At 40.3% G+C, this 8,309-nt stretch overlaps 1 non-coding gene across 1 annotated transcript; it reads left to right on the forward strand.

Annotated features, from left to right (window-relative positions):
* The first annotated feature begins 274 nt into the window (after positions 1 to 274).
* LOC120110957 lies at positions 275 to 380 on the forward strand. The gene has a single exon (XR_005512076.1). It is a non-coding gene; the product is annotated as a small nucleolar RNA R71 (small nucleolar RNA).
* The last annotated feature ends 7,929 nt before the right edge of the window (positions 381 to 8,309 follow it).

Raw genomic sequence — 8,309 nt, forward strand, 5'->3', positions numbered from 1 at the left:
TAGTTGGTCAATCTTATGGGACAATGCATCTACCTTGCTAGACAGGTCCATAGAATGACTTATTTCACAAATGGCCCCTTTTCTTTGAAAATTCGGGGATGCTTGACGAGAACATGAAGCATGGTGGAGGGAGTTTTCATTAAGATTTTCAAATAGTTGCCATGCTTCATGCTCATTTCGAAGCATGAAATTCTCCCTGCATGCAACATCGATCATCTGACGGTTTCGTTCCGTCAAACCGTCATAGAAACATTGCACTAGCTGCCACTTAGGTATTTGATGATGAGGACATTTACGGATTAGGTCCCGAAATCTCTCCCAAGTTTCATGAAATTCTTCTCCCTCGGTTTGGGAGAAGCTTGTAATGGCACGTCTAAACTGGTTCGTTCTTCCTATAGGAAAGTATTTTTTAAGAAATTCTTGTTGCATTTGATCCCAAGAACGAATTGAGTTAGCTTCTAAAGAATTCAGCCATTGTTTGGCTCTATCTTTAAGGGAGAAGGAAAATAACCTAAGTTTCAGGGCATCATCAGTGAAGTTCTAAATCTTGACAGTGGTGCAAATCTCAAGAAATTCATCTAAATGTTTGTATGGGTCTTCGTTGGTGAGCCCATAAAAAGATGGGAGCATTTGGATCACACTAGACTTTATTTCATATTGTACAGCTGCTACCTCAGATAATCGAATGCAAGATGGGGAAGTATAAATAGTGGGAGTAAAGTACTCCCTCAGGAGTTTGGGTTGTTCTTCAGCCATCTTAAGAGGTGGGGATGATCCTAATGTTTTGATCTTAGCTCGAATGTTCCTAAGGGTTCGTTCTATTTCAGGGTCAAAAGGTAATAGATTTCGTACTCTAGAACGACTACCGTGCATACACTAGTACTCGATCAATCAAGCATGCAATAAAAGAGAAAAGCATATCAATCCTAGTCTTTGTCCTAAAATCACTAGACAGCTCCTAACTGGTTTGAAGAGGGCACCTAAGCCTCCAATCCGGTCTAATGAACTGAGTTGACCAGGTAAGCTCCCAGGTAAGTGGAGGGGTCACGATGCGTTCGCAAAGGTCCCACTTAAAACCCACTTGCCTTGAACAGATGAACTGTCTCCCTTATAGGGACAAAGCTTGCCTAGACATCAACTAAGCCACGGAGCGAAATTGGTGCAACTTTCGGTGATCTTCGTCCTATTGAGCTCGAATGTCCCTAGGGGCCAATGTCTAATTGATTTTAATTAAAGTGACACTATGTGAGATTGAGTTCACCTAAATTGGGCAAGAGTCCGGTGATGAAATCCGGCTCTTATCTTGTTGGGGTGATTGCCCTTACTAAGTGCAAATTAATTGGTGTATGTGTATCAGGCATGCATTCACACTTTTGCTCAAATTAATAAGAAAGGTTTAGAGGTTACCAAAGGGAATTTCCCCAGCAATTTAATTTTTTTTTTTTTAGGCAAACCTCTACAGCATTCCTTTTCCAGCAGTTCTCTTTTTGATCATCCCAGATTTTTCCTTCGATTCCTGATCAAATAAGATCAAAAGAAAATTTAAAAAAAAATTAGTAGAAGAGAAAAAAAAAGATAAGAAAAGTAACAATAATAGAAAATAATTTTTTTTATTTATATATATATTTTTTTAAAATTTTTTTTTTAATTAATTAATTTTTTTTAATGATAGGAAAAATAACTATGCTAGCAATCTCCGGCAACGGCGCCAAAAATTGATCGGTTCTTTCAATTTCGAAAATAAACCACGCAATAGCACGTATCCTGTAGGATAGTGATTACGGGTGTCGGTCCACAGGGATTGGAGAATAAGTTATTTGTCCTAATTAAATAATTACTTCAAAGGGTATAAGCTAGAGTGAATGATAAAAACTAAAAATCAATATGGATGTAATAGTATGAATTATCTATGGAGAGAGATGTTTAGGGCTAGAGTCCACCGATAGATTTATATTCGTGACGCTTTCAATGATTGAGTTGTATTTAAGACTTGATTGCTTCCGACTACAAGCCAAAGCAATCATAAAAGAAAATTATAACTAATTTCCAGCATGAATCATCTAAGTCTAGCACAAATCATCTACTCTAACGATAAGCATGACCTGTCTAACCTAGCATGATGCATCTGATCATTAAATCATTAAACATGAAATCGATATCACATGAATATCTCCTCCAAACCACAGGTGTTGGATTCGATGAAATAGATCAATCTATGTAAAATATTTTATGCAAGTTAAATGTTTCACATAAATTGGATAAATCATAAGATCAATTGATAAATTCTTCATCATGCAACAATCTTATAATACAAACTCAAATCAATAAAAATGAAACAAATACTCCTCTATGGCTTCATCGAACCCCTAAACCGAGGTTCAGCTGCTCATGGTGCTTGTCATCTCCATTGGTTGGCTGAAGAACTCCTTTGCCATCCGCCTCAAACCCTCTCTATTTTTTTATTCTTTTTCTCTTCTTCTCTCTCGGCTGGATTCTTCTTTTCACCGAAACAGGGGGTCTCCCCTATTTTTTTTTCTTTCGAACCGAGCTCTCCCTCCCTATGAAGAACTCTTCTCCCCTTTTATATCCTTCCTGACCGTGGAGGATCGGATTCTTGAAGGAGGATATGCAGGCGATGGATCCGTGGATGAGTAGCTGGATTGGAGGACGCCGATGCTGCTACAATGTGATGGACGATGTGGGCGTTGAGAAGATTCTGCGCTGGCTCTCATCTGGACACGTGAGGCAGGGGAGCTTCTGGTGATGAAGCGGAAGATGAAAACGGATGCGTTATGCTGGGGATCCGACGGGAGCTGGCACGGGTGCTTGATTTCAGCTTGGATCACGGCTGCTGCTGGGAGGAATGAGATGCGGTGCGGGATCGCCGGGATCATGGAAGATGCTCTAACGGTTGGCTGGATAGGGGCGGAAGGAGAGGGTGGATGCGGTGGAGGGGGAGGGCAGACGGGCGCCGATCCGGAAGGAAGACGGCGTGATTGCTGGGGCGCCGGATGAAGAAGATCCCAGCTTGCTGATTTGGGAAGGAAGGAGACGCTGCGGGATCGACGGGAAGGAGGTTTGCACGCGGACGCTGGGATTTGGATCACGGGATGGTGGTGTTCACGCCTAGCTGGATGGCTGGAACGGGAGGGAGGAGCGAATCTTGGCCGTGATGCACTGCGGGGAAGAAGATGAACAGTGCTTATGTTTTGTTTATTTTTTTTTTTTTTTTTTGTAACACTGTTCATATGAACAGTATTTTCACGGGACACTGTTCATATGAACAGTGAATCCGTGATGCACTATTCATATTTTATTTATTTTATTATATTCATTATTTTCTTTTTTTTTGTTTTAAATTTATAAATTTTATATGAGGGCAGGTAAGGAATTGGTTGGGAATTACTTTGGGTTTGAGGTGGGTCATGATCGTTGATTTGGCTTGAACTTGTTCTCGAGCCCAATGTCATTTAATTCTTACTAAACCGCTTTAGATTGGACTCAACCAGATCAGACCGTGACTTAATAAAAGGGTTAATCAAATATTTTCCTATACAATTATAACTTTCAATCAAATCAGGACCAGAGCCCATTTAGTTATAACCTTAGTCGGATCAACACAATCTCCTTATATATTTTTTTGTAGTTTTCATGAAAGATTTTAACCAAGAGAGAGACTAGTTCAGAATCTAGTTTAAGAGAATAATTACCATATTTTAAACTTACTTCAATGTTTGTTCAATTTCATGGTAAAATATGTATTTATCAGTTTAAAAATATTGATAAGTGCTATGGAAAGATAACTAAATTATAGATTATTAAGCACTTATTAGTTCGGGTCTAGAAAACCAGGTAATTATGAAATGAAAGCAGACCCAGAACTCAAAAATGTCATGTCCAATCTGGTGACTAGAATGAACAACTTAAGCAAAAGGTTTGATGCTTTCACTGTTTCCACTAGTTCGAGTTCATATAAAGAGTTAAATCCCATCATGAAAGTGGATCACGAGTCACATAGTTTATGTATCTTGTGTAATAGTTCTGAGCATCTAGTGGAGTGTTGTCCTAGTTTACCCAACATTAAGGCTGAGCAGGCAAATGCTCTTAACTCATATAGTGCCTTCAAGAAGCCCACTCCCAATTCATTCAGCCCAGTCTACCACCCTGATAATAGGTTCCACCCAAATTTCTTATACAAGCAAAATGAACCTATTCAGCATCAAGGTGGTCCACCAGGTTTTCAGAAGAATTTTCCCAGGATAGGTCCATCACAAATAAACCAATCATTGGCTCCACCTATTCCTACTTATAGTGCCGCTATCCCTCAGCAAACTACATCATTGGAAGCCATGATGGCTAACATGATGAAGCAGCAACAAGACTTCATCCAACAGCAACAACAGACCAACATGGCTCAAACCCAGACTAACCAATTCCATGTGCAAGCGATTGCAAAACTTGAGGTTAGTCTGAGCCAAATAGCCAACTCTCTAGGGGATAGGAAGAAAGGTGAATTGCCCAGTCAGCCAGTGCCTAACCCTAGTAGGCAACAGAATCAAGGGCCGAGAGGCCAGTTTCAGATTGATTCTAATGGAAACCCTACCCATAAAGTTTAGGCAATTACCACTTTACGGTCTGGCAAGCAAGTGGACAACAAAGTCCAACTTCCTGTGCAAGAAAAAGAAGAAAAACATGAACCAAACTCCACCCAGAAAAAGGCACAAGAACAGGGAACACAAGGAATAGAGGAGAAACCAATAGAGACTTACACACCTAAGGCTCCCTTTCCTAGTAGACTACAAGGCTCAAGAAAAAAATCTCAGTACGATGAAATCATGGAAGTCTTTAAAAATGTTCAAATAAATTTACCCTTCCTAGATGCCATCAGACAGATCCCCTCTTATACAAAATTCTTAAAAGACCTAACCACGGTGAAAAGAAAAACCAGTATTCCTAGGCAAGCTGTGATGGCGGCACAAGCCTCATCTCTTATAAAACAACAGATTGCCCCAAAATACAAGGACCCTGGTTGTCCCACTATTGAAATTAAAATAGGAGACACCATAATTCGGAGAGCCCTACTAGACTTAGGAGCAAGTGTAAACCTATTACCCTATTCTGTTTACACCGAACTAGGTTTGGGGGAATTAAAACCCACAAACATTACCTTGTCATTAGCAGATAGGACTGTGAAGTATCCCAAAGGAATTGTAGAGGATGTGATTGTAAAAGTTAATGAATTCTATTACCCTGTGGATTTTGTAGTCCTTGAAACTGAACCAGTAAAAAATCCAGAAAGTCACATTCCGGTGATCCTAGGTAGACCATTTTTGGCCACTTCAAATGCTGTGATTAGTTGCCAAAATGGAATAATGACTCTAGCCTTTGGGAACATGACTGTCCAGCTCAATATTTTTCATAGTAGTAGTCAGTCAACTGAGATGGACGATTTGGAAGAAATTCACATGATTGAGAATATAATTAGCAGTTCTTTTGAAGAGTCGAGTTATTCTGACCCATTAGAAAGATGTTTGGCTAATTTTGGTCAAGATTGTGAGTCAAGTCAAGAGGTTAATGCATTGTTAGATTCCATTCCTGTGATGGATACTAGCAGATGGGCCACCAAGTTTGAATCATTGCCTATTTCGGAATCTCAGCTAGTGTCATCCAATGTCAAACCTCCACAACTAGAACTCAAAGACCTTTCCGAAAACTTGAAGTATGCATTTCTTGGAGAAAACAAGACCTTACCTGTTATAATTGCATCGAATCTAACTAAAGAACAGGAAGAGAAGCTGTTAAGTATCCTTCGGAAGAATCAGGAAGCTATCGGTTGGTCTATAGCTGATATTAAGGGGATTAGTCCTTCTGTGGTCCAACATAAAATCCATCTAGAAGAAGATGCAAAAATTTCTAGAGAACCACAAAGGCGACTTAATCCAATCATGAAGGACGTAGTTCGAGCCGAGGTCATCAAGCTTTTAGATGCAGGGATTATATATCCTATTTCTGATAGTCAGTGGGTAAGCCCAGTTCAAGTCGTACCCAAAAAGTCTGGCATCACTGTGATGAAAAATGATCACAATGAGTTAGTCCCTACTCGAGTCCAAACGGGATGGCGAGTATGCATCGACTATAGGAAGCTTAATGCCATGACTAGGAAAGACCACTTTTCTCTACCCTTCATCGATCAAATGCTAGAACGGCTAGCTGTTCACTCCCATTACTGTTTCCTCGATGGTTATTCTGGATATAACCAAGTCCCTATCGCACGTGAGGATCAAGAGAAAACCACATTCACCTGTCCTTATGGCACTTTTGCCCATCGTCGCATGCCTTTTGGGCTATGCAATGCACCAGCTACATTCCAACGATGTATGATGAGTATTTTTTCCGACATGGTGGAGAAATTTTTAGAAGTTTTCATGGATGATTTTTCTGTATTTGGATCCAATTTTTAGGAATGTCTACACCACTTGACACTTGTTGTAGAACGCTGTAAACAGAAAAACTTAGTTCTTAACTGGGAGAAGTGTCATTTCATGGTAGAATCAGGTATTGTTTTAGGACACATTGTGTCACAAAGGGGAATTGAGGTGGATAAGGCCAAAGTAGAATTAATTGCTAAATTGCCACCTCCTAAGACTATTAGGGAAATTCGATCATTTTTAGGGCATGCGGGTTTTTACCGCCGCTTTATCAAGAATTTTAGCAAAATATCAAAACCCTTATGTGATTTGTTGGCCAAAGATACTGTTTTCAATTTTTCACCAACTTGTGTAACTGCTTTCGAAAGACTAAAGTCTGAATTGACTTCAGCACCCATCATAAGGTGTCCTGATTGGAGTCGTCCTTTTGAAATCATGTGTGATGCATCCGATTATGCCATAGGTGCTGTCTTAGGTCAGCGAGTAGAGAAGCTTCCCCATGTTATTCATTATGCGAGCAAAACTCTAAATGACGCCCAACTCAACTATTCCACCACTGAAAAAGAATTGTTGGCAGTTGTTTTTGCTCTAGATAAATTCTGCCCCTACCTGATAGGATCTAAGGTTCTTATTTATTCTGATCATGCCGCCCTTAAGTACCTTCTCACAAAGAAGGATGCTAAGGCAAGGCTCATTCGTTGGATCCTATTGCTCCAGGAATTTGATCTCGAAATTCGAGACAAAAAGGGATCTGAAAATGTAGTAGCTGACCACTTGTCCAGACTAATTGTTGAGTCATCTGCAGAATCATTACCTGTATCCGAAACTTTTCCGGATGAACAACTAATGATGATTTCCCATACCAATGTTCCATGGTATGCTGACATAGTCAACTACCTCGTTACTGAACAAATGCCTAGCTCTTGGACCAAACAGGAGCAATGTCGCTTCCTAGCTCGTGTGAAGTAGTATTTTTGGGATGAACCATACCTATTTAAATATTGCCCTGATCAGATCATCCGACGGTGTATTCCTGAATACGAACAAAGGAAAGTCCTTTCCTTTTGTCATGACCATGCCTGTGGTGGTCATTTCAGTGGTAAAAAGACGGCTGCAAAGGTTTTGCAGTGCGGATTCTATTGGCCCACACTATTTCATGACTCACACGAGTATTGCAAAGCATGTGGCCGATGTCAAAGACTAGGAAAAATTTCAAAAAAAAAATGAGATGCCCCTAAACCCAATCTTAATTGTAGAAATCTTTGATGTCTGGGGTATTGATTTTATGGGTCCTTTTCCTATGTCATTTGGGCACCAGTACATACTCCTAGCTGTTGACTATGTGTCCAAGTGGATTGAGGCTATCGCATGTAAGACCAATGATCACAAAGTAGTGATCAAGTTTCTTAAGGAGTCTGTCTTCGCTCGCTTTGGCACCCCTCGTGCTATCATTAGTGATGGGGGGAAACATTTTTGCAATAGAATTTTTAAAGCCCTTGCTAGGAAGTACAACATCACCCACAAGGTCGGTACGCCATATCATCCACAAACGAGTGGACAAGTTGAGATCTCCAACAGAGAAATCAAGACCATCCTTGAAAAAACTGTCAACACATCTCGAAAGGATTGGTCCCTTAGGTTAACAGATGCATTGTGGGCATATCGTACGGCCTACAAAACACCAATTGGAATGTCCCCATATAGGATTGTCTATGGCAAGGCTTGTCATTTACCTGTCGAGTTAGAACACAAGGCCTATTGGGCAATCAAACGCCTAAATTTCGACCTCGACAAGGCGGGAGAACATAGAAAGCTTCAGCTCGACGAGCTTGAAGAAATTAGGAACGATGCTTACGAGTGTGTTAAGAAGTACAAGGATCG

Source organism: Phoenix dactylifera, chromosome 5 (genome assembly GCF_009389715.1).
Source record: "Phoenix dactylifera cultivar Barhee BC4 chromosome 5, palm_55x_up_171113_PBpolish2nd_filt_p, whole genome shotgun sequence".
Taxonomy (NCBI): Eukaryota; Viridiplantae; Streptophyta; class Magnoliopsida; order Arecales; family Arecaceae; genus Phoenix; species Phoenix dactylifera.